This window comes from Schistocerca americana, chromosome 7 (genome assembly GCF_021461395.2).
Source record: "Schistocerca americana isolate TAMUIC-IGC-003095 chromosome 7, iqSchAmer2.1, whole genome shotgun sequence".
Taxonomy (NCBI): domain Eukaryota; kingdom Metazoa; phylum Arthropoda; class Insecta; order Orthoptera; family Acrididae; genus Schistocerca; species Schistocerca americana.
In genome coordinates, this window is record NC_060125.1 from 44,254,035 (window position 1) to 44,278,217 (window position 24,183).

At 47.3% G+C, this 24,183-nt stretch overlaps 36 non-coding genes across 36 annotated transcripts; all 36 read left to right on the plus strand.

Moving 5' to 3' along the window:
• The first annotated feature begins 426 nt into the window (after positions 1-426).
• Positions 427-499, plus strand: Trnar-ucg. Its single transcript has one exon. It is a non-coding gene; the product is annotated as a tRNA-Arg (tRNA).
• A 438-nt stretch (positions 500-937) lies between these two features.
• On the plus strand, positions 938-1,010 carry Trnak-cuu. The gene has a single exon. It is a non-coding gene; the product is annotated as a tRNA-Lys (tRNA).
• A 321-nt stretch (positions 1,011-1,331) lies between these two features.
• Positions 1,332-1,403, plus strand: Trnat-agu. Its single transcript has one exon. It is a non-coding gene; the product is annotated as a tRNA-Thr (tRNA).
• A 542-nt stretch (positions 1,404-1,945) lies between these two features.
• On the plus strand, positions 1,946-2,018 carry Trnar-ucg. Its single transcript has one exon. It is a non-coding gene; the product is annotated as a tRNA-Arg (tRNA).
• Positions 2,019-2,456: 438 nt separating this feature from the next.
• On the plus strand, positions 2,457-2,529 carry Trnak-cuu. Its single transcript has one exon. It is a non-coding gene; the product is annotated as a tRNA-Lys (tRNA).
• Positions 2,530-2,850: 321 nt separating this feature from the next.
• Positions 2,851-2,922, plus strand: Trnat-agu. The gene has a single exon. It is a non-coding gene; the product is annotated as a tRNA-Thr (tRNA).
• A 542-nt stretch (positions 2,923-3,464) lies between these two features.
• Trnar-ucg lies at positions 3,465-3,537 on the plus strand. Its single transcript has one exon. It is a non-coding gene; the product is annotated as a tRNA-Arg (tRNA).
• A 438-nt stretch (positions 3,538-3,975) lies between these two features.
• Trnak-cuu lies at positions 3,976-4,048 on the plus strand. Its single transcript has one exon. It is a non-coding gene; the product is annotated as a tRNA-Lys (tRNA).
• Positions 4,049-4,369: 321 nt separating this feature from the next.
• Trnat-agu lies at positions 4,370-4,441 on the plus strand. Its single transcript has one exon. It is a non-coding gene; the product is annotated as a tRNA-Thr (tRNA).
• Positions 4,442-4,983: 542 nt separating this feature from the next.
• Positions 4,984-5,056, plus strand: Trnar-ucg. Its single transcript has one exon. It is a non-coding gene; the product is annotated as a tRNA-Arg (tRNA).
• A 438-nt stretch (positions 5,057-5,494) lies between these two features.
• Trnak-cuu lies at positions 5,495-5,567 on the plus strand. The gene has a single exon. It is a non-coding gene; the product is annotated as a tRNA-Lys (tRNA).
• A 321-nt stretch (positions 5,568-5,888) lies between these two features.
• Positions 5,889-5,960, plus strand: Trnat-agu. Its single transcript has one exon. It is a non-coding gene; the product is annotated as a tRNA-Thr (tRNA).
• A 542-nt stretch (positions 5,961-6,502) lies between these two features.
• Positions 6,503-6,575, plus strand: Trnar-ucg. Its single transcript has one exon. It is a non-coding gene; the product is annotated as a tRNA-Arg (tRNA).
• A 438-nt stretch (positions 6,576-7,013) lies between these two features.
• Positions 7,014-7,086, plus strand: Trnak-cuu. The gene has a single exon. It is a non-coding gene; the product is annotated as a tRNA-Lys (tRNA).
• A 321-nt stretch (positions 7,087-7,407) lies between these two features.
• Positions 7,408-7,479, plus strand: Trnat-agu. The gene has a single exon. It is a non-coding gene; the product is annotated as a tRNA-Thr (tRNA).
• Positions 7,480-8,021: 542 nt separating this feature from the next.
• Trnar-ucg lies at positions 8,022-8,094 on the plus strand. Its single transcript has one exon. It is a non-coding gene; the product is annotated as a tRNA-Arg (tRNA).
• Positions 8,095-8,532: 438 nt separating this feature from the next.
• Trnak-cuu lies at positions 8,533-8,605 on the plus strand. The gene has a single exon. It is a non-coding gene; the product is annotated as a tRNA-Lys (tRNA).
• A 321-nt stretch (positions 8,606-8,926) lies between these two features.
• Positions 8,927-8,998, plus strand: Trnat-agu. Its single transcript has one exon. It is a non-coding gene; the product is annotated as a tRNA-Thr (tRNA).
• A 542-nt stretch (positions 8,999-9,540) lies between these two features.
• On the plus strand, positions 9,541-9,613 carry Trnar-ucg. The gene has a single exon. It is a non-coding gene; the product is annotated as a tRNA-Arg (tRNA).
• Positions 9,614-10,051: 438 nt separating this feature from the next.
• Trnak-cuu lies at positions 10,052-10,124 on the plus strand. The gene has a single exon. It is a non-coding gene; the product is annotated as a tRNA-Lys (tRNA).
• Positions 10,125-10,445: 321 nt separating this feature from the next.
• Positions 10,446-10,517, plus strand: Trnat-agu. The gene has a single exon. It is a non-coding gene; the product is annotated as a tRNA-Thr (tRNA).
• Positions 10,518-11,059: 542 nt separating this feature from the next.
• Positions 11,060-11,132, plus strand: Trnar-ucg. The gene has a single exon. It is a non-coding gene; the product is annotated as a tRNA-Arg (tRNA).
• A 438-nt stretch (positions 11,133-11,570) lies between these two features.
• Trnak-cuu lies at positions 11,571-11,643 on the plus strand. Its single transcript has one exon. It is a non-coding gene; the product is annotated as a tRNA-Lys (tRNA).
• Positions 11,644-11,964: 321 nt separating this feature from the next.
• Trnat-agu lies at positions 11,965-12,036 on the plus strand. Its single transcript has one exon. It is a non-coding gene; the product is annotated as a tRNA-Thr (tRNA).
• A 6,504-nt stretch (positions 12,037-18,540) lies between these two features.
• Positions 18,541-18,613, plus strand: Trnak-cuu. Its single transcript has one exon. It is a non-coding gene; the product is annotated as a tRNA-Lys (tRNA).
• A 321-nt stretch (positions 18,614-18,934) lies between these two features.
• Trnat-agu lies at positions 18,935-19,006 on the plus strand. The gene has a single exon. It is a non-coding gene; the product is annotated as a tRNA-Thr (tRNA).
• A 542-nt stretch (positions 19,007-19,548) lies between these two features.
• Trnar-ucg lies at positions 19,549-19,621 on the plus strand. Its single transcript has one exon. It is a non-coding gene; the product is annotated as a tRNA-Arg (tRNA).
• A 438-nt stretch (positions 19,622-20,059) lies between these two features.
• Trnak-cuu lies at positions 20,060-20,132 on the plus strand. Its single transcript has one exon. It is a non-coding gene; the product is annotated as a tRNA-Lys (tRNA).
• Positions 20,133-20,453: 321 nt separating this feature from the next.
• Trnat-agu lies at positions 20,454-20,525 on the plus strand. Its single transcript has one exon. It is a non-coding gene; the product is annotated as a tRNA-Thr (tRNA).
• A 542-nt stretch (positions 20,526-21,067) lies between these two features.
• Trnar-ucg lies at positions 21,068-21,140 on the plus strand. Its single transcript has one exon. It is a non-coding gene; the product is annotated as a tRNA-Arg (tRNA).
• Positions 21,141-21,578: 438 nt separating this feature from the next.
• Positions 21,579-21,651, plus strand: Trnak-cuu. Its single transcript has one exon. It is a non-coding gene; the product is annotated as a tRNA-Lys (tRNA).
• Positions 21,652-21,972: 321 nt separating this feature from the next.
• On the plus strand, positions 21,973-22,044 carry Trnat-agu. The gene has a single exon. It is a non-coding gene; the product is annotated as a tRNA-Thr (tRNA).
• Positions 22,045-22,586: 542 nt separating this feature from the next.
• Trnar-ucg lies at positions 22,587-22,659 on the plus strand. The gene has a single exon. It is a non-coding gene; the product is annotated as a tRNA-Arg (tRNA).
• Positions 22,660-23,097: 438 nt separating this feature from the next.
• On the plus strand, positions 23,098-23,170 carry Trnak-cuu. Its single transcript has one exon. It is a non-coding gene; the product is annotated as a tRNA-Lys (tRNA).
• Positions 23,171-23,491: 321 nt separating this feature from the next.
• On the plus strand, positions 23,492-23,563 carry Trnat-agu. The gene has a single exon. It is a non-coding gene; the product is annotated as a tRNA-Thr (tRNA).
• Positions 23,564-24,105: 542 nt separating this feature from the next.
• Trnar-ucg lies at positions 24,106-24,178 on the plus strand. Its single transcript has one exon. It is a non-coding gene; the product is annotated as a tRNA-Arg (tRNA).
• Positions 24,179-24,183: the final 5 nt, after the last annotated feature.

Genomic DNA, 24,183 nt, shown 5'->3' on the forward strand with positions numbered 1-24,183 from the left:
AATGGTGCTATTAAAGTAGGCACCAGAAACTGCTGGTTTTGGCAGTCTCCGGAGAATGCCGACGTGAAATACTTAGTTCTTGTGATGTATTTTCTACCCCTGGTAGAGACCCTCGCGGTTGTCGTCGTCGTCGGCGCCGCCGCCGCTTTGGTAATAGCGGCAACTCGCCATTGTATGACATAGGGTGAGGTACCTTCTGCAACCGACTGAGATGGCAGTAAGCGATTGAAGCTGATTTGCAACCTCTTGTTTGATCAGCGTCATAAGGGCTTGAATGTAACTTGCGATGGGACACAGCAAGAAGTAGCGTCGCCTTTTTAGTACTGAAATTGGAGATGGAGAATTGCGTCAAAGACGGGAAATTCATTCCGGCAAGCGTACAAATGGCGAAAATGAGGTGTGTGTGGGGAAGCATATTGCGCCAGTGACCGTGTGGCCTAATGGATAAGGCGTCGGACTTCGGATCCGAAGACTGCAGGTTCGAATCCTGTCACGGTCGAGTTTTTCCAGTTCTGCAAAAGATGCATGCTGTTTTACTGTGTTGTTTGAGTACTACAAAACTAGTTGAAAGTTGCTGCTGTGCGCTTCCTGGCTGCAAACCGGCGTCTACCTGAAGCTCAAGCAAGACAAAGGGGTTGTGTAGCGAAATTTTCGGCACAGTGCCGATCAGGAGAGTTTTCTTGGAACTACTGCGTCTGACTCAGGACCCAAGAGCTACGCCACAGGCGTCTGCGCACAGTCGAGCATGTGTGTTGAATAATGGTGCTGATAGCCACGTATCATTTCAAGTAGATTTGATGCCTTTCGGAGACAATTTTTCATTGAATAGGATTGTAGCTCATTTGTGGCAGCAGGAAATAAGCTGTAGTCAAAAGGATCTTCCATAGAGGGTCGCAGGTCGCATAAATACTGTATGGCTCGTAACGCGTTGTGTGGAGCCCGGCTAGCTCAGTCGGTAGAGCATGAGACTCTTAATCTCAGGGTCGTGGGTTCGAGCCCCACGCTGGGCGGCGCCAAATTTTGTGTCTACGCGGATGCAACCTGCGCCCCTCTCGTGAGCCTTGCGTAATGAACGTAACGGGTTACGACGATGCCTAGCTTCGTATGAATATCAGAGGAATGGTTTCTGAAGCTGAAAGTAACTCTGAAATGAATTAAATGTGTTGTTTTGAAGTTTTAGGCGTACATCGATATCGTGTGAGATGTGTAAGAAAGCAGCAGCTGTGCTAACTAAATACAAATAATGGTCGCTAATGCGGTGCGTTTCCAGCTGAAGGGCTCCGATTCACTAGTCCACAAGAATACAGTACCCGAAAATTGCGCTAGGCGGCGCCTCCTTAGCTCAGTGGCAGAGCGCTGGTCTAGTAAACCAGAGGTCGTGAGTTCGATCCTCACAGGGGGCAAATGAATTTTGTAAAAGCCCCTTCTACCGTAGCCCTTTCGAAAAAAGCGGTCAAGGATAAAAAAAATTATGAATGGGTGCGGTATTAAAGAAGTGCTCTCGCAAATGAATAGTGCGAATGGTGCTATTAAAGTAGGCACCAGAAACTGCTGCTTTTGGCAGTCTCCGGAGAATGCCGACGTGAAATACTTAGTTCTTGTGATGTATTTTCTACCCCTGGTAGAGACCCTCGCGGTTGTCGTCGACGTCGGCGCCGCCGCCGCTTTGGTAATAGCGGCAACTCGCCATTGTATGACATAGGGTGAGGTACCTTCTGCAACCGACTGAGATGGCAGTAAGCGATTGAAGCTGATTTGCAACCTCTTGTTTGATCAGCGTCATAAGGGCTTGAATGTAACTTGCGATGGGACACAGCAAGAAGTAGCGTCGCCTTTTTAGTACTGAAATTGGAGATGGAGAATTGCGTCAAAGACGGGAAATTCATTCCGGCAAGCGTACAAATGGCGAAAATGAGGTGTGTGTGGGGAAGCATATTGCGCCAGTGACCGTGTGGCCTAATGGATAAGGCGTCGGACTTCGGATCCGAAGATTGCAGGTTCGAATCCTGTCACGGTCGAGTTTTTCCAGTTCTGCAAAAGATGCATGCTGTTTTACTGTGTTGTTTGAGTACTACAAAACTAGTTGAAAGTTGCTGCTGTGCGCTTCCTGGCTGCAAACCGGCGTCTACCTGAAGCTCAAGCAAGACAAAGGGGTTGTGTAGCGAAATTTTCGGCACAGTGCCGATCAGGAGAGTTTTCTTGGAACTACTGCGTCTGACTCAGGACCCAAGAGCTACGCCACAGGCGTCTGCGCACAGTCGAGCATGTGTGTTGAATAATGGTGCTGATAGCCACGTATCATTTCAAGTAGATTTGATGCCTTTCGGAGACAATTTTTCATTGAATAGGATTGTAGCTCATTTGTGGCAGCAGGAAATAAGCTGTAGTCAAAAGGCTCTTCCATAGAGGGTCGCAGGTCGCGTAAATACTGTATGGCTCGTAACGCGTTGTGTGGAGCCCGGCTAGCTCAGTCGGTAGAGCATGAGACTCTTAATCTCAGGGTCGTGGGTTCGAGCCCCACGCTGGGCGGCGCCAAATTTTGTGTCTACGCGGATGCAACCTGCGCCTCTCTCGTGAGCCTTGCGTAATGAACGTAACGGGTTACGACGATGCCTAGCTTCGTATGAATATCAGAGGAATGGTTTTTGAAGCTGAAAGTAACTCTGAAATGAATTAAATGTGTTGTTTTGAAGTTTTAGGCGTACATCGATATCGTGTGAGATGTGTAAGAAAGCAGCAGCTGTGCTAACTAAATACAAATAATGGTCGCTAATGCGGTGCGTTTCCAGCTGAAGGGCTCCGATTCACTAGTCCACAAGAATACAGTACCCGAAAATTGCGCTAGGCGGCGCCTCCTTAGCTCAGTGGCAGAGCGCTGGTCTAGTAAACCAGAGGTCGTGAGTTCGATCCTCACAGGGGGCAAATGAATTTTGTAAAAGCCCCTTCTACCGTAGCCCTTTCGAAAAAAGCGGTCAAGGATAAAAAAAATTATGAATGGGTGCGGTATTAAAGAAGTGCTCTCGCAAATGAATAGTGCGAATGGTGCTATTAAAGTAGGCACCAGAAACTGCTGGTTTTGGCAGTCTCCGGAGAATGCCGACGTGAAATACTTAGTTCTTGTGATGTATTTTCTACCCCTGGTAGAGACCCTCGCGGTTGTCGTCGTCGTCGGCGCCGCCGCCGCTTTGGTAATAGCGGCAACTCGCCATTGTATGACATAGGGTGAGGTACCTTCTGCAACCGACTGAGATGGCAGTAAGCGATTGAAGCTGATTTGCAACCTCTTGTTTGATCAGCGTCATAAGGGCTTGAATGTAACTTGCGATGGGACACAGCAAGAAGTAGCGTCGCCTTTTTAGTACTGAAATTGGAGATGGAGAATTGCGTCAAAGACGGGAAATTCATTCCGGCAAGCGTACAAATGGCGAAAATGAGGTGTGTGTGGGGAAGCATATTGCGCCAGTGACCGTGTGGCCTAATGGATAAGGCGTCGGACTTCGGATCCGAAGACTGCAGGTTCGAATCCTGTCACGGTCGAGTTTTTCCAGTTCTGCAAAAGATGCATGCTGTTTTACTGTGTTGTTTGAGTACTACAAAACTAGTTGAAAGTTGCTGCTGTGCGCTTCCTGGCTGCAAACCGGCGTCTACCTGAAGCTCAAGCAAGACAAAGGGGTTGTGTAGCGAAATTTTCGGCACAGTGCCGATCAGGAGAGTTTTCTTGGAACTACTGCGTCTGACTCAGGACCCAAGAGCTACGCCACAGGCGTCTGCGCACAGTCGAGCATGTGTGTTGAATAATGGTGCTGATAGCCACGTATCATTTCAAGTAGATTTGATGCCTTTCGGAGACAATTTTTCATTGAATAGGATTGTAGCTCATTTGTGGCAGCAGGAAATAAGCTGTAGTCAAAAGGATCTTCCATAGAGGGTCGCAGGTCGCATAAATACTGTATGGCTCGTAACGCGTTGTGTGGAGCCCGGCTAGCTCAGTCGGTAGAGCATGAGACTCTTAATCTCAGGGTCGTGGGTTCGAGCCCCACGCTGGGCGGCGCCAAATTTTGTGTCTACGCGGATGCAACCTGCGCCCCTCTCGTGAGCCTTGCGTAATGAACGTAACGGGTTACGACGATGCCTAGCTTCGTATGAATATCAGAGGAATGGTTTCTGAAGCTGAAAGTAACTCTGAAATGAATTAAATGTGTTGTTTTGAAGTTTTAGGCGTACATCGATATCGTGTGAGATGTGTAAGAAAGCAGCAGCTGTGCTAACTAAATACAAATAATGGTCGCTAATGCGGTGCGTTTCCAGCTGAAGGGCTCCGATTCACTAGTCCACAAGAATACAGTACCCGAAAATTGCGCTAGGCGGCGCCTCCTTAGCTCAGTGGCAGAGCGCTGGTCTAGTAAACCAGAGGTCGTGAGTTCGATCCTCACAGGGGGCAAATGAATTTTGTAAAAGCCCCTTCTACCGTAGCCCTTTCGAAAAAAGCGGTCAAGGATAAAAAAAATTATGAATGGGTGCGGTATTAAAGAAGTGCTCTCGCAAATGAATAGTGCGAATGGTGCTATTAAAGTAGGCACCAGAAACTGCTGCTTTTGGCAGTCTCCGGAGAATGCCGACGTGAAATACTTAGTTCTTGTGATGTATTTTCTACCCCTGGTAGAGACCCTCGCGGTTGTCGTCGACGTCGGCGCCGCCGCCGCTTTGGTAATAGCGGCAACTCGCCATTGTATGACATAGGGTGAGGTACCTTCTGCAACCGACTGAGATGGCAGTAAGCGATTGAAGCTGATTTGCAACCTCTTGTTTGATCAGCGTCATAAGGGCTTGAATGTAACTTGCGATGGGACACAGCAAGAAGTAGCGTCGCCTTTTTAGTACTGAAATTGGAGATGGAGAATTGCGTCAAAGATGGGAAATTCATTCCGGCAAGCGTACAAATGGCGAAAATGAGGTGTGTGTGGGGAAGCATATTGCGCCAGTGACCGTGTGGCCTAATGGATAAGGCGTCGGACTTCGGATCCGAAGATTGCAGGTTCGAATCCTGTCACGGTCGAGTTTTTCCAGTTCTGCAAAAGATGCATGCTGTTTTACTGTGTTGTTTGAGTACTACAAAACTAGTTGAAAGTTGCTGCTGTGCGCTTCCTGGCTGCAAACCGGCGTCTACCTGAAGCTCAAGCAAGACAAAGGGGTTGTGTAGCGAAATTTTCGGCACAGTGCCGATCAGGAGAGTTTTCTTGGAACTACTGCGTCTGACTCAGGACCCAAGAGCTACGCCACAGGCGTCTGCGCACAGTCGAGCATGTGTGTTGAATAATGGTGCTGATAGCCACGTATCATTTCAAGTAGATTTGATGCCTTTCGGAGACAATTTTTCATTGAATAGGATTGTAGCTCATTTGTGGCAGCAGGAAATAAGCTGTAGTCAAAAGGCTCTTCCATAGAGGGTCGCAGGTCGCGTAAATACTGTATGGCTCGTAACGCGTTGTGTGGAGCCCGGCTAGCTCAGTCGGTAGAGCATGAGACTCTTAATCTCAGGGTCGTGGGTTCGAGCCCCACGCTGGGCGGCGCCAAATTTTGTGTCTACGCGGATGCAACCTGCGCCTCTCTCGTGAGCCTTGCGTAATGAACGTAACGGGTTACGACGATGCCTAGCTTCGTATGAATATCAGAGGAATGGTTTTTGAAGCTGAAAGTAACTCTGAAATGAATTAAATGTGTTGTTTTGAAGTTTTAGGCGTACATCGATATCGTGTGAGATGTGTAAGAAAGCAGCAGCTGTGCTAACTAAATACAAATAATGGTCGCTAATGCGGTGCGTTTCCAGCTGAAGGGCTCCGATTCACTAGTCCACAAGAATACAGTACCCGAAAATTGCGCTAGGCGGCGCCTCCTTAGCTCAGTGGCAGAGCGCTGGTCTAGTAAACCAGAGGTCGTGAGTTCGATCCTCACAGGGGGCAAATGAATTTTGTAAAAGCCCCTTCTACCGTAGCCCTTTCGAAAAAAGCGGTCAAGGATAAAAAAAATTATGAATGGGTGCGGTATTAAAGAAGTGCTCTCGCAAATGAATAGTGCGAATGGTGCTATTAAAGTAGGCACCAGAAACTGCTGGTTTTGGCAGTCTCCGGAGAATGCCGACGTGAAATACTTAGTTCTTGTGATGTATTTTCTACCCCTGGTAGAGACCCTCGCGGTTGTCGTCGTCGTCGGCGCCGCCGCCGCTTTGGTAATAGCGGCAACTCGCCATTGTATGACATAGGGTGAGGTACCTTCTGCAACCGACTGAGATGGCAGTAAGCGATTGAAGCTGATTTGCAACCTCTTGTTTGATCAGCGTCATAAGGGCTTGAATGTAACTTGCGATGGGACACAGCAAGAAGTAGCGTCGCCTTTTTAGTACTGAAATTGGAGATGGAGAATTGCGTCAAAGACGGGAAATTCATTCCGGCAAGCGTACAAATGGCGAAAATGAGGTGTGTGTGGGGAAGCATATTGCGCCAGTGACCGTGTGGCCTAATGGATAAGGCGTCGGACTTCGGATCCGAAGACTGCAGGTTCGAATCCTGTCACGGTCGAGTTTTTCCAGTTCTGCAAAAGATGCATGCTGTTTTACTGTGTTGTTTGAGTACTACAAAACTAGTTGAAAGTTGCTGCTGTGCGCTTCCTGGCTGCAAACCGGCGTCTACCTGAAGCTCAAGCAAGACAAAGGGGTTGTGTAGCGAAATTTTCGGCACAGTGCCGATCAGGAGAGTTTTCTTGGAACTACTGCGTCTGACTCAGGACCCAAGAGCTACGCCACAGGCGTCTGCGCACAGTCGAGCATGTGTGTTGAATAATGGTGCTGATAGCCACGTATCATTTCAAGTAGATTTGATGCCTTTCGGAGACAATTTTTCATTGAATAGGATTGTAGCTCATTTGTGGCAGCAGGAAATAAGCTGTAGTCAAAAGGATCTTCCATAGAGGGTCGCAGGTCGCATAAATACTGTATGGCTCGTAACGCGTTGTGTGGAGCCCGGCTAGCTCAGTCGGTAGAGCATGAGACTCTTAATCTCAGGGTCGTGGGTTCGAGCCCCACGCTGGGCGGCGCCAAATTTTGTGTCTACGCGGATGCAACCTGCGCCCCTCTCGTGAGCCTTGCGTAATGAACGTAACGGGTTACGACGATGCCTAGCTTCGTATGAATATCAGAGGAATGGTTTCTGAAGCTGAAAGTAACTCTGAAATGAATTAAATGTGTTGTTTTGAAGTTTTAGGCGTACATCGATATCGTGTGAGATGTGTAAGAAAGCAGCAGCTGTGCTAACTAAATACAAATAATGGTCGCTAATGCGGTGCGTTTCCAGCTGAAGGGCTCCGATTCACTAGTCCACAAGAATACAGTACCCGAAAATTGCGCTAGGCGGCGCCTCCTTAGCTCAGTGGCAGAGCGCTGGTCTAGTAAACCAGAGGTCGTGAGTTCGATCCTCACAGGGGGCAAATGAATTTTGTAAAAGCCCCTTCTACCGTAGCCCTTTCGAAAAAAGCGGTCAAGGATAAAAAAAATTATGAATGGGTGCGGTATTAAAGAAGTGCTCTCGCAAATGAATAGTGCGAATGGTGCTATTAAAGTAGGCACCAGAAACTGCTGCTTTTGGCAGTCTCCGGAGAATGCCGACGTGAAATACTTAGTTCTTGTGATGTATTTTCTACCCCTGGTAGAGACCCTCGCGGGTGTCGTCGACGTCGGCGCCGCCGCCGCTTTGGTAATAGCGGCAACTCGCCATTGTATGACATAGGGTGAGGTACCTTCTGCAACCGACTGAGATGGCAGTAAGCGATTGAAGCTGATTTGCAACCTCTTGTTTGATCAGCGTCATAAGGGCTTGAATGTAACTTGCGATGGGACACAGCAAGAAGTAGCGTCGCCTTTTTAGTACTGAAATTGGAGATGGAGAATTGCGTCAAAGATGGGAAATTCATTCCGGCAAGCGTACAAATGGCGAAAATGAGGTGTGTGTGGGGAAGCATATTGCGCCAGTGACCGTGTGGCCTAATGGATAAGGCGTCGGACTTCGGATCCGAAGATTGCAGGTTCGAATCCTGTCACGGTCGAGTTTTTCCAGTTCTGCAAAAGATGCATGCTGTTTTACTGTGTTGTTTGAGTACTACAAAACTAGTTGAAAGTTGCTGCTGTGCGCTTCCTGGCTGCAAACCGGTGTCTACCTGAAGCTCAAGCAAGACAAAGGGGTTGTGTAGCGAAATTTTCGGCACAGTGCCGATCAGGAGAGTTTTCTTGGAACTACTGCGTCTGACTCAGGACCCAAGAGCTACGCCACAGGCGTCTGCGCACAGTCGAGCATGTGTGTTGAATAATGGTGCTGATAGCCACGTATCATTTCAAGTAGATTTGATGCCTTTCGGAGACAATTTTTCATTGAATAGGATTGTAGCTCATTTGTGGCAGCAGGAAATAAGCTGTAGTCAAAAGGCTCTTCCATAGAGGGTCGCAGGTCGCGTAAATACTGTATGGCTCGTAACGCGTTGTGTGGAGCCCGGCTAGCTCAGTCGGTAGAGCATGAGACTCTTAATCTCAGGGTCGTGGGTTCGAGCCCCACGCTGGGCGGCGCCAAATTTTGTGTCTACGCGGATGCAACCTGCGCCTCTCTCGTGAGCCTTGCGTAATGAACGTAACGGGTTACGACGATGCCTAGCTTCGTATGAATATCAGAGGAATGGTTTTTGAAGCTGAAAGTAACTCTGAAATGAATTAAATGTGTTGTTTTGAAGTTTTAGGCGTACATCGATATCGTGTGAGATGTGTAAGAAAGCAGCAGCTGTGCTAACTAAATACAAATAATGGTCGCTAATGCGGTGCGTTTCCAGCTGAAGGGCTCCGATTCACTAGTCCACAAGAATACAGTACCCGAAAATTGCGCTAGGCGGCGCCTCCTTAGCTCAGTGGCAGAGCGCTGGTCTAGTAAACCAGAGGTCGTGAGTTCGATCCTCACAGGGGGCAAATGAATTTTGTAAAAGCCCCTTCTACCGTAGCCCTTTCGAAAAAAGCGGTCAAGGATAAAAAAAATTATGAATGGGTGCGGTATTAAAGAAGTGCTCTCGCAAATGAATAGTGCGAATGGTGCTATTAAAGTAGGCACCAGAAACTGCTGCTTTTGGCAGTCTCCGGAGAATGCCGACGTGAAATACTTAGTTCTTGTGATGTATTTTCTACCCCTGGTAGAGACCCTCGCGGTTGTCGTCGACGTCGGCGCCGCCGCCGCTTTGGTAATAGCGGCAACTCGCCATTGTATGACATAGGGTGAGGTACCTTCTGCAACCGACTGAGATGGCAGTAAGCGATTGAAGCTGATTTGCAACCTCTTGTTTGATCAGCGTCATAAGGGCTTGAATGTAACTTGCGATGGGACACAGCAAGAAGTAGCGTCGCCTTTTTAGTACTGAAATTGGAGATGGAGAATTGCGTCAAAGATGGGAAATTCATTCCGGCAAGCGTACAAATGGCGAAAATGAGGTGTGTGTGGGGAAGCATATTGCGCCAGTGACCGTGTGGCCTAATGGATAAGGCGTCGGACTTCGGATCCGAAGATTGCAGGTTCGAATCCTGTCACGGTCGAGTTTTTCCAGTTCTGCAAAAGATGCATGCTGTTTTACTGTGTTGTTTGAGTACTACAAAACTAGTTGAAAGTTGCTGCTGTGCGCTTCCTGGCTGCAAACCGGCGTCTACCTGAAGCTCAAGCAAGACAAAGGGGTTGTGTAGCGAAATTTTCGGCACAGTGCCGATCAGGAGAGTTTTCTTGGAACTACTGCGTCTGACTCAGGACCCAAGAGCTACGCCACAGGCGTCTGCGCACAGTCGAGCATGTGTGTTGAATAATGGTGCTGATAGCCACGTATCATTTCAAGTAGATTTGATGCCTTTCGGAGACAATTTTTCATTGAATAGGATTGTAGCTCATTTGTGGCAGCAGGAAATAAGCTGTAGTCAAAAGGATCTTCCATAGAGGGTCGCAGGTCGCATAAATACTGTATGGCTCGTAACGCGTTGTGTGGAGCCCGGCTAGCTCAGTCGGTAGAGCATGAGACTCTTAATCTCAGGGTCGTGGGTTCGAGCCCCACGCTGGGCGGCGCCAAATTTTGTGTCTACGCGGATGCAACCTGCGCCCCTCTCGTGAGCCTTGCGTAATGAACGTAACGGGTTACGACGATGCCTAGCTTCGTATGAATATCAGAGGAATGGTTTTTGAAGCTGAAAGTAACTCTGAAATGAATTAAATGTGTTGTTTTGAAGTTTTAGGCGTACATCGATATCGTGTGAGATGTGTAAGAAAGCAGCAGCTGTGCTAACTAAATACAAATAATGGTCGCTAATGCGGTGCGTTTCCAGCTGAAGGGCTCCGATTCACTAGTCCACAAGAATACAGTACCCGAAAATTGCGCTAGGCGGCGCCTCCTTAGCTCAGTGGCAGAGCGCTGGTCTAGTAAACCAGAGGTTGTGAGTTCGATCCTCACAGGGGGCAAATGAATTTTGTAAAAGCCCCTTCTACCGTAGCCCTTTCGAAAAAAGCGGTCAAGGATAAAAAAAATTATGAATGGGTGCGGTATTAAAGAAGTGCTCTCGCAAATGAATAGTGCGAATGGTGCTATTAAAGTAGGCACCAGAAACTGCTGCTTTTGGCAGTCTCCGGAGAATGCCGACGTGAAATACTTAGTTCTTGTGATGTATTTTCTACCCCTGGTAGAGACCCTCGCGGTTGTCGTCGTCGTCGGCGCCGCCGCCGCTTTGGTAATAGCGGCAACTCGCCATTGTATGACATAGGGTGAGGTACCTTCTGCAACCGACTGAGATGGCAGTAAGCGATTGAAGCTGATTTGCAACCTCTTGTTTGATCAGCGTCATAAGGGCTTGAATGTAACTTGCGATGGGACACAGCAAGAAGTAGCGTCGCCTTTTTAGTACTGAAATTGGAGATGGAGAATTGCGTCAAAGATGGGAAATTCATTCCGGCAAGCGTACAAATGGCGAAAATGAGGTGTGTGTGGGGAAGCATATTGCGCCAGTGACCGTGTGGCCTAATGGATAAGGCGTCGGACTTCGGATCCGAAGATTGCAGGTTCGAATCCTGTCACGGTCGAGTTTTTCCAGTTCTGCAAAAGATGCATGCTGTTTTACTGTGTTGTTTGAGTACTACAAAACTAGTTGAAAGTTGCTGCTGTGCGCTTCCTGGCTGCAAACCGGCGTCTACCTGAAGCTCAAGCAAGACAAAGGGGTTGTGTAGCGAAATTTTCGGCACAGTGCCGATCAGGAGAGTTTTCTTGGAACTACTGCGTCTGACTCAGGACCCAAGAGCTACGCCACAGGCGTCTGCGCACAGTCGAGCATGTGTGTTGAATAATGGTGCTGATAGCCACGTATCATTTCAAGTAGATTTGATGCCTTTCGGAGACAATTTTTCATTGAATAGGATTGTAGCTCATTTGTGGCAGCAGGAAATAAGCTGTAGTCAAAAGGATCTTCCATAGAGGGTCGCAGGTCGCATAAATACTGTATGGCTCGTAACGCGTTGTGTGGAGCCCGGCTAGCTCAGTCGGTAGAGCATGAGACTCTTAATCTCAGGGTCGTGGGTTCGAGCCCCACGCTGGGCGGCGCCAAATTTTGTGTCTACGCGGATGCAACCTGCGCCCCTCTCGTGAGCCTTGCGTAATGAACGTAACGGGTTACGACGATGCCTAGCTTCGTATGAATATCAGAGGAATGGTTTTTGAAGCTGAAAGTAACTCTGAAATGAATTAAATGTGTTGTTTTGAAGTTTTAGGCGTACATCGATATCGTGTGAGATGTGTAAGAAAGCAGCAGCTGTGCTAACTAAATACAAATAATGGTCGCTAATGCGGTGCGTTTCCAGCTGAAGGGCTCCGATTCACTAGTCCACAAGAATACAGTACCCGAAAATTGCGCTAGGCGGCGCCTCCTTAGCTCAGTGGCAGAGCGCTGGTCTAGTAAACCAGAGGTCGTGAGTTCGATCCTCACAGGGGGCAAATGAATTTTGTAAAAGCCCCTTCTACCGTAGCCCTTTCGAAAAAAGCGGTCAAGGATAAAAAAAATTATGAATGGGTGCGGTATTAAAGAAGTGCTCTCGCAAATGAATAGTGCGAATGGTGCTATTAAAGTAGGCACCAGAAACTGCTGCTTTTGGCAGTCTCCGGAGAATGCCGACGTGAAATACTTAGTTCTTGTGATGTATTTTCTACCCCTGGTAGAGACCCTCGCGGTTGTCGTCGACGTCGGCGCCGCCGCCGCTTTGGTAATAGCGGCAACTCGCCATTGTATGACATAGGGTGAGGTACCTTCTGCAACCGACTGAGATGGCAGTAAGCGATTGAAGCTGATTTGCAACCTCTTGTTTGATCAGCGTCATAAGGGCTTGAATGTAACTTGCGATGGGACACAGCAAGAAGTAGCGTCGCCTTTTTAGTACTGAAATTGGAGATGGAGAATTGCGTCAAAGATGGGAAATTCATTCCGGCAAGCGTACAAATGGCGAAAATGAGGTGTGTGTGGGGAAGCATATTGCGCCAGTGACCGTGTGGCCTAATGGTCGACAGTTCCGCTTGCGACGCCGTGCAGGTCGCACGTGTTGTGCCTTCGCTCCGCAATAGCGTGTGCAAGCCGTGACTACTTTCTTTGTTTACGTTGTTTGCTAGATTTGCTGTATTGTGCTTCCGTCAGTTCACTTTTAGTGTTTTGTGACGTTTTGTGTTAGCGGTCTCGACCGTTTAATAAGTGGATATGTCGTCCAGGTTGTTCCCAAGGAAATGTACTCTGTGTTTCGAATTTGACAAGTCTACACGTCATGTTCAACCGAGTTCCATGGAAGTTCACGATTTCATAGTGGATGTCATTGGTATTACGTCTGACCAGGTTCATACTGCCTATTACGACACCGATCTCTACTGTTTCTTCGTCAAGTTGTTAAACCCTGTGTTACTGGAGAGGATTCTGTTAAAACATGGTAGCAGAGCTGAGTTCCGTCATCGTGACGCCTCGGTGAGTACTGTTCTCATATCCAATGCTGATGTAGAATACAAAAATGTCCGTGTGTACAACCTGCCGCCGGAAGTTGAAAACTGTTATTTACGTGAGATTTTGACGAAATATGGGGAGGTCAAGCAAATCCGTAACGAACGTTGGTCTAGTCAACATCGGTTACAGTGTTTTAGTGGCGTCCGGTCAGTCGAAATGCACGTCAAGCAGGATATCCCCTCCCATCTTATTGTTTGTGGGTATAAAGTTCATGTCACGTACAGTGGGCAACCAGGCACATGCTTTATTTGTAATGAAACTGGTCACTTGCGTACGAACTGCCCTAAACGTGTATTTGTTCTCAAAAGTACTTTGGAACAGCGTAAAAAGTTGACATTGGCTGATCTTGTTAGGGAGGCACCAATCACGGACATCGACCGCCCTCGTGATAGTGAAATATTGCCCCCGGAGCCTGGTTTGCCTGTTGCCGACTTTCCACCCTTTCCTTCACAACCGGTTACAGATACGCCTGCCTCCAAATCTGACATGCAGCTGCTGAGCCACAAACGGCGAAGAACGTGTGATGATGATAGTCCGGACGAGGCTCTCCAGGAATTAGAACTCGACGTCCCAAAAGAGATGCCGGTTACGGTTACTGACTCAAGTTTTTCTGAACCGTCGCACGCAGCTGTCGACGCTGCGGCTGTTGACGTCATTCCGAGTGACGTACAGGCAGCTTTGGCACCACAACAGCCGAGCCCGCCGCCTGAAGTCGCGACGTCACCACAGGCCGAATCACAACAAGCGCGTGCTTCCGATAAGCATAACGAGGCAGGCAGTACTTGTGTACAAACTGAAGGAAGTCAAAGTCCGTCTACAAACAAACCCGAAGTTCGTGCTAGTGACAACAAACAAACTTGTCCACCTTCTGAGTCAGTTCTTTCCGCAGATCAGATGGTTGAGGCGTCACAGCACGTTATGGATTGCGAAGTCACTCAGGACCCTCCCACACCTCCATCTGCCGATGTGTTCCCTAGCAGAGCACGTAGTAGGACCAAAGTTCAACCGAACGTCAACGCAGTACGGAAGAAAAACAAACCCAACGACACACAAGTGACTGTTCGTGATCCTCCCGACAATGCAGACCATTCCGAAGTCTCTATGCCCTTGTAATGCGACCAGTGTTGTTTAGTGACCCTTTACGTACCTCACTGTAATAATGGCACAAGCGTACAAATTCGTCTCCCTGAACATAAATAAGATTCGATCTGATCTCAAAATTGCGGCCCTACAGCAGTTTCTATACGAATCTGACGCTGATATTGTGTTGTTGCAGGAAGTTACTGTTTTAAATCTCTTCATCTCTGGTTTTAAAACCATATCAAACGTTGCTCCTGAGGAAAGTACAGGTACCGCACTTTTATTACGGGAAGGCATTCCAGTTGGGGAGATCGAGTTTTTAGATTCCGGTCGAGGAGTGAGCTGTAAAATTTTTGATGTAACCCTTGTTAATTTATATGCCCCATCAGGCAACAGCAACAAATTCGAACGGTCACGTTTTTATAAGGAGGATGTTACGTATCTGTTGAGGAGCAGTCCTCAAAACCTGATAATAGGAGGTGACTTCAACTGTGTTCTACGTAAAAACGATCAGTCCCCTAATTTTAACTACTGTAAAGAACTGCACGAGCTCGTTAAGAATATTAAGCTGAAAGATGCTTGGGAACTGAAGTATCCTACTTTAGTTAAATTCACTTTTTTCACCGTTACTTCATGCAGCCGTCTGGATAGAATTTATCTATCGGACTGTATCAGTGACAGACTCCTAGCGGTTGACGTAATCCCGGCTAGTTTTACCGACCATTGCGCTTTTACGGCAACGGTTCACTTAAATCGACAGCCTACCAAATTATTTCGTTCCCCGTGGATGTTAAACATGTCGCATCTGGCGGACGCTGAGTTATTTGACGTTATCAGGCATGTGTGGGAAACTTGTTTGCGTTCCATCACTTTTTATCCGACTAAAGCGTTGTGGTGGACCACTGTTGCGAAACCAAAGCTTCGGAAAAGTCTCATTTATTATAGTGCTCAGAAAGCACGCGCCTTCAAGAGGACCTTTGAGTTTTACTACACTGTGCTGCGACAACTGTATGATTCATCCACTGCGACCAACACTAACTTTCCATCAATTCAACGTGTCAAGGCTAAACTTGTCAGCTTGAAGCGTCAACAATTGGAAGGTCTGAAAGTTAAATCCAAACCTAAATCTGTTTTAGCCGACGAAATGACATCTATGTACCATTTATTTAAGCATTTCTCGCGCCGCCGCAGGGCTTTCATTGATGTTTTGGAAAGGGATAATGGGGAATTACTCTCTACTCAAGCGGCCATTATTAGTGAAATTCACCAACATTTCCAACGACTGTATTCCAGTGAAATTGTCAATGAACCTGCTGTCAGTGCAGTGGTCAATGTTTTTGATAGGGCGATTACTCCTGCTGACAATGTCGACTTTTTATCGGCTTTCACTCCCGAGGAAGTTTTAGCCTTGATCTCCAAGTCGCCTTCCTTTAAATCGCCTGGTCCTGATGGTTTGCCCAAGGAATTTTATATCAAATTCTGGAATGTCCTTGGTGGTACTTTTACTGAAATTGTTAATGAAGTCATGAGTGGTGGTCCTCTTCCTGCCGAGTTCAAGGTGGGTAGAATTGTTTTAGTCCCGAAGAGAACTGGTCACAAGCGAGTTGATAATCTCCGTCCAATCACATTATTGAACTTTGATTATAAAACGATTGCCCGAGCGATTAATAGCAGAATGACCCCCATCCTTGGGAAAGTTATTCATTCACATCAGTCTTGCCTTCCAGGGAGATCCATTATGACTCCGGTTGCGGAGTACAGAGACGTTATTTCAGTAGCGGCCGTAACCAACATCAAATGTGCTTTCCTTTTTCTTGACTTTTGCAAAGCTTTTGACCGCGTTAGTCATCACTATTTAGAACGCATCCTGCAACGAATTGGACTCGAAGAACGAGCTGTGGCAGTCATTCGGCATATGATAACAGGCATTACTGCTAGGATCACCGTTAACGGTCAGCTGACACAAGCTGTTGGTATACGACGAGGTGTACCGCAAGGCAGTCCTTTGTCGATGTCGCTCTTTGTTTTGTCGCTCGAGCCATTTCTGAAGAGATTGTGTATCACATTAACTGGCCTTTCTGTCTTAGGGAGCAATCTTACTGTGAGGGCTTACGCCGATGATGTTGCTGTTATCCTACGTCATGCGTCTGAAGTGGGCCAATTGCGGGCTGAGATTGATAATTACAGCGCTGCGTCTGGAGCGAAACTCAGTGAGGGTAAATGTAAGGTTCTAAGCTTACGGGGCTTCGAATCTCTTGCTATACCGTGGGCACAGATCGTCGAACAACATGTTGCTCTGGGAATCATCATCGATAGGTGTCCTTTACGTATGGCAGCTAAAAACTGGAAACTTACTGCAAATCGAATACAGGGAGCTATAGTGGAAAACACTTGGCGATCGACAAATATCCTCCAGAAGATCAGGATTTTGAATACATACATACTCTGTAAAGCTTATTATGTCGCTCAGGTGTTCCCTCTTCCCAAAATGCAAGCCCATAAGATCATGCGTTTGTCCAGCAGGTTTGTGTGGCTCGGTCATATTTTTAAGTTAACCTATACCACACTGTCTAAGTCAGTGCAAGCTGGGGGCCTGCAACTCAATGATATCCGTCGAAAGGCGACGGCACTCTATATAAAACGAACAACTGCGATAATTACCACGATGCCCCATACTATCACATCGAAGCTGTTTCGCATTGTTCGCCCAAAATGTATGGAACCGCCAATTGACATCGGGAAACTAAACTTTCAATTGCAACATGTCGGTGTTTATTACCTCGAAATGAGTTACTTAGGTGACAGTGTTTCCACGAGCCCTTGTCTAACGACAGTGTTCTTAATTGCTCAGTGGCAGAAGTACGAAGCTCCAAATACAATTGAACTGCACTACCCAAGAATCGTCTGGACGGCAGTGTGGACCAATATTACTCTCAAAATTCATTCTTCCGATGTGCTTTCCGCCTGGTATAAAGTTGTCCACAATCTTATTCCAACCAACGAAAAACTCAACCGCATTGGCTTAAGTGCTACTGACAACTGCCTCAAATGTGGATTAGTAGACACTCTGAGGCACAGGTTTACTTGCTGCGGGCATCAGTTCAACTGGCATTGGGTGCGGAAACGATTGGCGCTGCTCACACGTAGCACTGAAAGTCTTTATACGACTGATATCCTCCTGTGGCCTGATACACAGTTTTACCCCAAAACGAAAAACAATGCTGTTATGTGGATGCTGGGACATTTTGTCAATTACGTCATGACCCAACACGGAGAAGACAATATTACTGCCTTTACTGCTTATATGGCAACGGCATATTGGCGAAGAAACCAGTTCCCACACATTAAGAGGGATTTTGGCAATATGTTAACAATCCTGTTTGAGAAACAGGGAATTGGGTGATTCTAAAGTATATCCGCGATTCCTGTCACCATTTCCATGGTGAAGTTCCCAGGTACAAGTCAACAGTGACTACTATTTTCGTTATCATTTCGCCTATGGCGCTTGAAGAACCTGAAGTTTTCTTTTCTTTCTTATTCCTCATTATTTGTTTTTTTTTTTTTTTTTTTTTTTTTTTTGAGGGAAGAGACATCCTTTTATTTTTTTTTTTTTTTTTCTCTCTTCTTGGATTTGAGAAAGATTTCTAATTTTCGTTGGCACTTATATTCCAAAGAAGACGAAGCAATGAGCTCCTTGTAATCCCGAAGAAATTGATTTCCTTTTGTGTACTGTTGTACGATGCCAGTGAATCTGGAGACTTTGATTTCATTTGAATATAGCTGAAGAAGCTCGCCAAGGAAGGCATTCATGGAGAGCGCAAGGAGGGCTGTAAGGGGAGAAGGGAGGCCCTAAAAAAAAAAAAAAAAAAAAAAAAAAAAAAAATGGATAAGGCGTCGGACTTCGGATCCGAAGATTGCAGGTTCGAATCCTGTCACGGTCGAGTTTTTCCAGTTCTGCAAAAGATGCATGCTGTTTTACTGTGTTGTTTGAGTACTACAAAACTAGTTGAAAGTTGCTGCTGTGCGCTTCCTGGCTGCAAACCGGCGTCTACCTGAAGCTCAAGCAAGACAAAGGGGTTGTGTAGCGAAATTTTCGGCACAGTGCCGATCAGGAGAGTTTTCTTGGAACTACTGCGTCTGACTCAGGACCCAAGAGCTACGCCACAGGCGTCTGCGCACAGTCGAGCATGTGTGTTGAATAATGGTGCTGATAGCCACGTATCATTTCAAGTAGATTTGATGCCTTTCGGAGACAATTTTTCATTGAATAGGATTGTAGCTCATTTGTGGCAGCAGGAAATAAGCTGTAGTCAAAAGGCTCGTCCATAGAGGGTCGCAGGTCGCGTAAATACTGTATGGCTCGTAACGCGTTGTGTGGAGCCCGGCTAGCTCAGTCGGTAGAGCGTGAGACTCTTAATCTCAGGGTCGTGGGTTCGAGCCCCACGCTGGGCGGCGCCAAATTTTGTGTCTACGCGGATGCAACCTGCGCCCCTCTCGTGAGCCTTGCGTAATGAACGTAACGGGTTACGACGATGCCTAGCTTCGTATGAATATCAGAGGAATGGTTTTTGAAGCTGAAAGTAACTCTGAAATGAATTAAATGTGTTGTTTTGAAGTTTTAGGCGTACATCGATATCGTGTGAGATGTGTAAGAAAGCAGCAGCTGTGCTAACTAAATACAAATAATGGTCGCTAATGCGGTGCGTTTCCAGCTGAAGGGCTCCGATTCACTAGTCCACAAGAATACAGTACCCGAAAATTGCGCTAGGCGGCGCCTCCTTAGCTCAGTGGCAGAGCGCTGGTCTAGTAAACCAGAGGTCGTGAGTTCGATCCTCACAGGGGGCAAATGAATTTTGTAAAAGCCCCTTCTACCGTAGCCCTTTCGAAAAAAGCGGTCAAGGATAAAAAAAATTATGAATGGGTGCGGTATTAAAGAAGTGCTCTCGCAAATGAATAGTGCGAATGGTGCTATTAAAGTAGGCACCAGAAACTGCTGCTTTTGGCAGTCTCCGGAGAATGCCGACGTGAAATACTTAGTTCTTGTGATGTATTTTCTACCCCTGGTAGAGACCCTCGCGGTTGTCGTCGTCGTCGGCGCCGCCGCCGCTTTGGTAATAGCGGCAACTCGCCATTGTATGACATAGGGTGAGGTACCTTCTGCAACCGACTGAGATGGCAGTAAGCGATTGAAGCTGATTTGCAACCTCTTGTTTGATCAGCGTCATAAGGGCTTGAATGTAACTTGCGATGGGACACAGCAAGAAGTAGCGTCGCCTTTTTAGTACTGAAATTGGAGATGGAGAATTGCGTCAAAGATGGGAAATTCATTCCGGCAAGCGTACAAATGGCGAAAATGAGGTGTGTGTGGGGAAGCATATTGCGCCAGTGACCATGTGGCCTAATGGATAAGGCGTCGGACTTCGGATCCGAAGATTGCAGGTTCGAATCCTGTCACGGTCGAGTTTTTCCAGTTCTGCAAAAGATGCATGCTGTTTTACTGTGTTGTTTGAGTACTACAAAACTAGTTGAAAGTTGCTGCTGTGCGCTTCCTGGCTGCAAACCGGCGTCTACCTGAAGCTCAAGCAAGACAAAGGGGTTGTGTAGCGAAATTTTCGGCACAGTGCCGATCAGGAGAGTTTTCTTGGAACTACTGCGTCTGACTCAGGACCCAAGAGCTACGCCACAGGCGTCTGCGCACAGTCGAGCATGTGTGTTGAATAATGGTGCTGATAGCCACGTATCATTTCAAGTAGATTTGATGCCTTTCGGAGACAATTTTTCATTGAATAGGATTGTAGCTCATTTGTGGCAGCAGGAAATAAGCTGTAGTCAAAAGGATCTTCCATAGAGGGTCGCAGGTCGCATAAATACTGTATGGCTCGTAACGCGTTGTGTGGAGCCCGGCTAGCTCAGTCGGTAGAGCATGAGACTCTTAATCTCAGGGTCGTGGGTTCGAGCCCCACGCTGGGCGGCGCCAAATTTTGTGTCTACGCGGATGCAACCTGCGCCCCTCTCGTGAGCCTTGCGTAATGAACGTAACGGGTTACGACGATGCCTAGCTTCGTATGAATATCAGAGGAATGGTTTTTGAAGCTGAAAGTAACTCTGAAATGAATTAAATGTGTTGTTTTGAAGTTTTAGGCGTACATCGATATCGTGTGAGATGTGTAAGAAAGCAGCAGCTGTGCTAACTAAATACAAATAATGGTCGCTAATGCGGTGCGTTTCCAGCTGAAGGGCTCCGATTCACTAGTCCACAAGAATACAGTACCCGAAAATTGCGCTAGGCGGCGCCTCCTTAGCTCAGTGGCAGAGCGCTGGTCTAGTAAACCAGAGGTCGTGAGTTCGATCCTCACAGGGGGCAAATGAATTTTGTAAAAGCCCCTTCTACCGTAGCCCTTTCGAAAAAAGCGGTCAAGGATAAAAAAAATTATGAATGGGTGCGGTATTAAAGAAGTGCTCTCGCAAATGAATAGTGCGAATGGTGCTATTAAAGTAGGCACCAGAAACTGCTGCTTTTGGCAGTCTCCGGAGAATGCCGACGTGAAATACTTAGTTCTTGTGATGTATTTTCTACCCCTGGTAGAGACCCTCGCGGTTGTCGTCGACGTCGGCGCCGCCGCCGCTTTGGTAATAGCGGCAACTCGCCATTGTATGACATAGGGTGAGGTACCTTCTGCAACCGACTGAGATGGCAGTAAGCGATTGAAGCTGATTTGCAACCTCTTGTTTGATCAGCGTCATAAGGGCTTGAATGTAACTTGCGATGGGACACAGCAAGAAGTAGCGTCGCCTTTTTAGTACTGAAATTGGAGATGGAGAATTGCGTCAAAGATGGGAAATTCATTCCGGCAAGCGTACAAATGGCGAAAATGAGGTGTGTGTGGGGAAGCATATTGCGCCAGTGACCGTGTGGCCTAATGGATAAGGCGTCGGACTTCGGATCCGAAGATTGCAGGTTCGAATCCTGTCACGGTCGAGTTTTTCCAGTTCTGCAAAAGATGCATGCTGTTTTACTGTGTTGTTTGAGTACTACAAAACTAGTTGAAAGTTGCTGCTGTGCGCTTCCTGGCTGCAAACCGGCGTCTACCTGAAGCTCAAGCAAGACAAAGGGGTTGTGTAGCGAAATTTTCGGCACAGTGCCGATCAGGAGAGTTTTCTTGGAACTACTGCGTCTGACTCAGGACCCAAGAGCTACGCCACAGGCGTCTGCGCACAGTCGAGCATGTGTGTTGAATAATGGTGCTGATAGCCACGTATCATTTCAAGTAGATTTGATGCCTTTCGGAGACAATTTTTCATTGAATAGGATTGTAGCTCATTTGTGGCAGCAGGAAATAAGCTGTAGTCAAAAGGATCTTCCATAGAGGGTCGCAGGTCGCATAAATACTGTATGGCTCGTAACGCGTTGTGTGGAGCCCGGCTAGCTCAGTCGGTAGAGCATGAGACTCTTAATCTCAGGGTCGTGGGTTCGAGCCCCACGCTGGGCGGCGCCAAATTTTGTGTCTACGCGGATGCAACCTGCGCCCCTCTCGTGAGCCTTGCGTAATGAACGTAACGGGTTACGACGATGCCTAGCTTCGTATGAATATCAGAGGAATGGTTTTTGAAGCTGAAAGTAACTCTGAAATGAATTAAATGTGTTGTTTTGAAGTTTTAGGCGTACATCGATATCGTGTGAGATGTGTAAGAAAGCAGCAGCTGTGCTAACTAAATACAAATAATGGTCGCTAATGCGGTGCGTTTCCAGCTGAAGGGCTCCGATTCACTAGTCCACAAGAATACAGTACCCGAAAATTGCGCTAGGCGGCGCCTCCTTAGCTCAGTGGCAGAGCGCTGGTCTAGTAAACCAGAGGTCGTGAGTTCGATCCTCACAGGGGGCAAATGAATTTTGTAAAAGCCCCTTCTACCGTAGCCCTTTCGAAAAAAGCGGTCAAGGATAAAAAAAATTATGAATGGGTGCGGTATTAAAGAAGTGCTCTCGCAAATGAATAGTGCGAATGGTGCTATTAAAGTAGGCACCAGAAACTGCTGCTTTTGGCAGTCTCCGGAGAATGCCGACGTGAAATACTTAGTTCTTGTGATGTATTTTCTACCCCTGGTAGAGACCCTCGCGGTTGTCGTCGACGTCGGCGCCGCCGCCGCTTTGGTAATAGCGGCAACTCGCCATTGTATGACATAGGGTGAGGTACCTTCTGCAACCGACTGAGATGGCAGTAAGCGATTGAAGCTGATTTGCAACCTCTTGTTTGATCAGCGTCATAAGGGCTTGAATGTAACTTGCGATGGGACACAGCAAGAAGTAGCGTCGCCTTTTTAGTACTGAAATTGGAGATGGAGAATTGCGTCAAAGATGGGAAATTCATTCCGGCAAGCGTACAAATGGCGAAAATGAGGTGTGTGTGGGGAAGCATATTGCGCCAGTGACCGTGTGGCCTAATGGATAAGGCGTCGGACTTCGGATCCGAAGATTGCAGGTTCGAATCCTGTCACGGTCGAGTTTTTCCAGTTCTGCAAAAGATGCATGCTGTTTTACTGTGTTGTTTGAGTACTACAAAACTAGTTGAAAGTTGCTGCTGTGCGCTTCCTGGCTGCAAACCGGCGTCTACCTGAAGCTCAAGCAAGACAAAGGGGTTGTGTAGCGAAATTTTCGGCACAGTGCCGATCAGGAGAGTTTTCTTGGAACTACTGCGTCTGACTCAGGACCCAAGAGCTACGCCACAGGCGTCTGCGCACAGTCGAGCATGTGTGTTGAATAATGGTGCTGATAGCCACGTATCATTTCAAGTAGATTTGATGCCTTTCGGAGACAATTTTTCATTGAATAGGATTGTAGCTCATTTGTGGCAGCAGGAAATAAGCTGTAGTCAAAAGGATCTTCCATAGAGGGTCGCAGGTCGCATAAATACTGTATGGCTCGTAACGCGTTGTGTGGAGCCCGGCTAGCTCAGTCGGTAGAGCATGAGACTCTTAATCTCAGGGTCGTGGGTTCGAGCCCCACGCTGGGCGGCGCCAAATTTTGTGTCTACGCGGATGCAACCTGCGCCCCTCTCGTGAGCCTTGCGTAATGAACGTAACGGGTTACGACGATGCCTAGCTTCGTATGAATATCAGAGGAATGGTTTTTGAAGCTGAAAGTAACTCTGAAATGAATTAAATGTGTTGTTTTGAAGTTTTAGGCGTACATCGATATCGTGTGAGATGTGTAAGAAAGCAGCAGCTGTGCTAACTAAATACAAATAATGGTCGCTAATGCGGTGCGTTTCCAGCTGAAGGGCTCCGATTCACTAGTCCACAAGAATACAGTACCCGAAAATTGCGCTAGGCGGCGCCTCCTTAGCTCAGTGGCAGAGCGCTGGTCTAGTAAACCAGAGGTCGTGAGTTCGATCCTCACAGGGGGCAAATGAATTTTGTAAAAGCCCCTTCTACCGTAGCCCTTTCGAAAAAAGCGGTCAAGGATAAAAAAAATTATGAATGGGTGCGGTATTAAAGAAGTGCTCTCGCAAATGAATAGTGCGAATGGTGCTATTAAAGTAGGCACCAGAAACTGCTGCTTTTGGCAGTCTCCGGAGAATGCCGACGTGAAATACTTAGTTCTTGTGATGTATTTTCTACCCCTGGTAGAGACCCTCGCGGTTGTCGTCGTCGTCGGCGCCGCCGCCGCTTTGGTAATAGCGGCAACTCGCCATTGTATGACATAGGGTGAGGTACCTTCTGCAACCGACTGAGATGGCAGTAAGCGATTGAAGCTGATTTGCAACCTCTTGTTTGATCAGCGTCATAAGGGCTTGAATGTAACTTGCGATGGGACACAGCAAGAAGTAGCGTCGCCTTTTTAGTACTGAAATTGGAGATGGAGAATTGCGTCAAAGCTGGGAAATTAATTCCGGCAAGCGTACAAATGGCGAAAATGAGGTGTGTGTGGGGAAGCATATTGCGCCAGTGACCGTGTGGCCTAATGGATAAGGCGTCGGACTTCGGATCCGAAGATTGCAGGTTCGAATCCTGTCACGGTCGAGTTT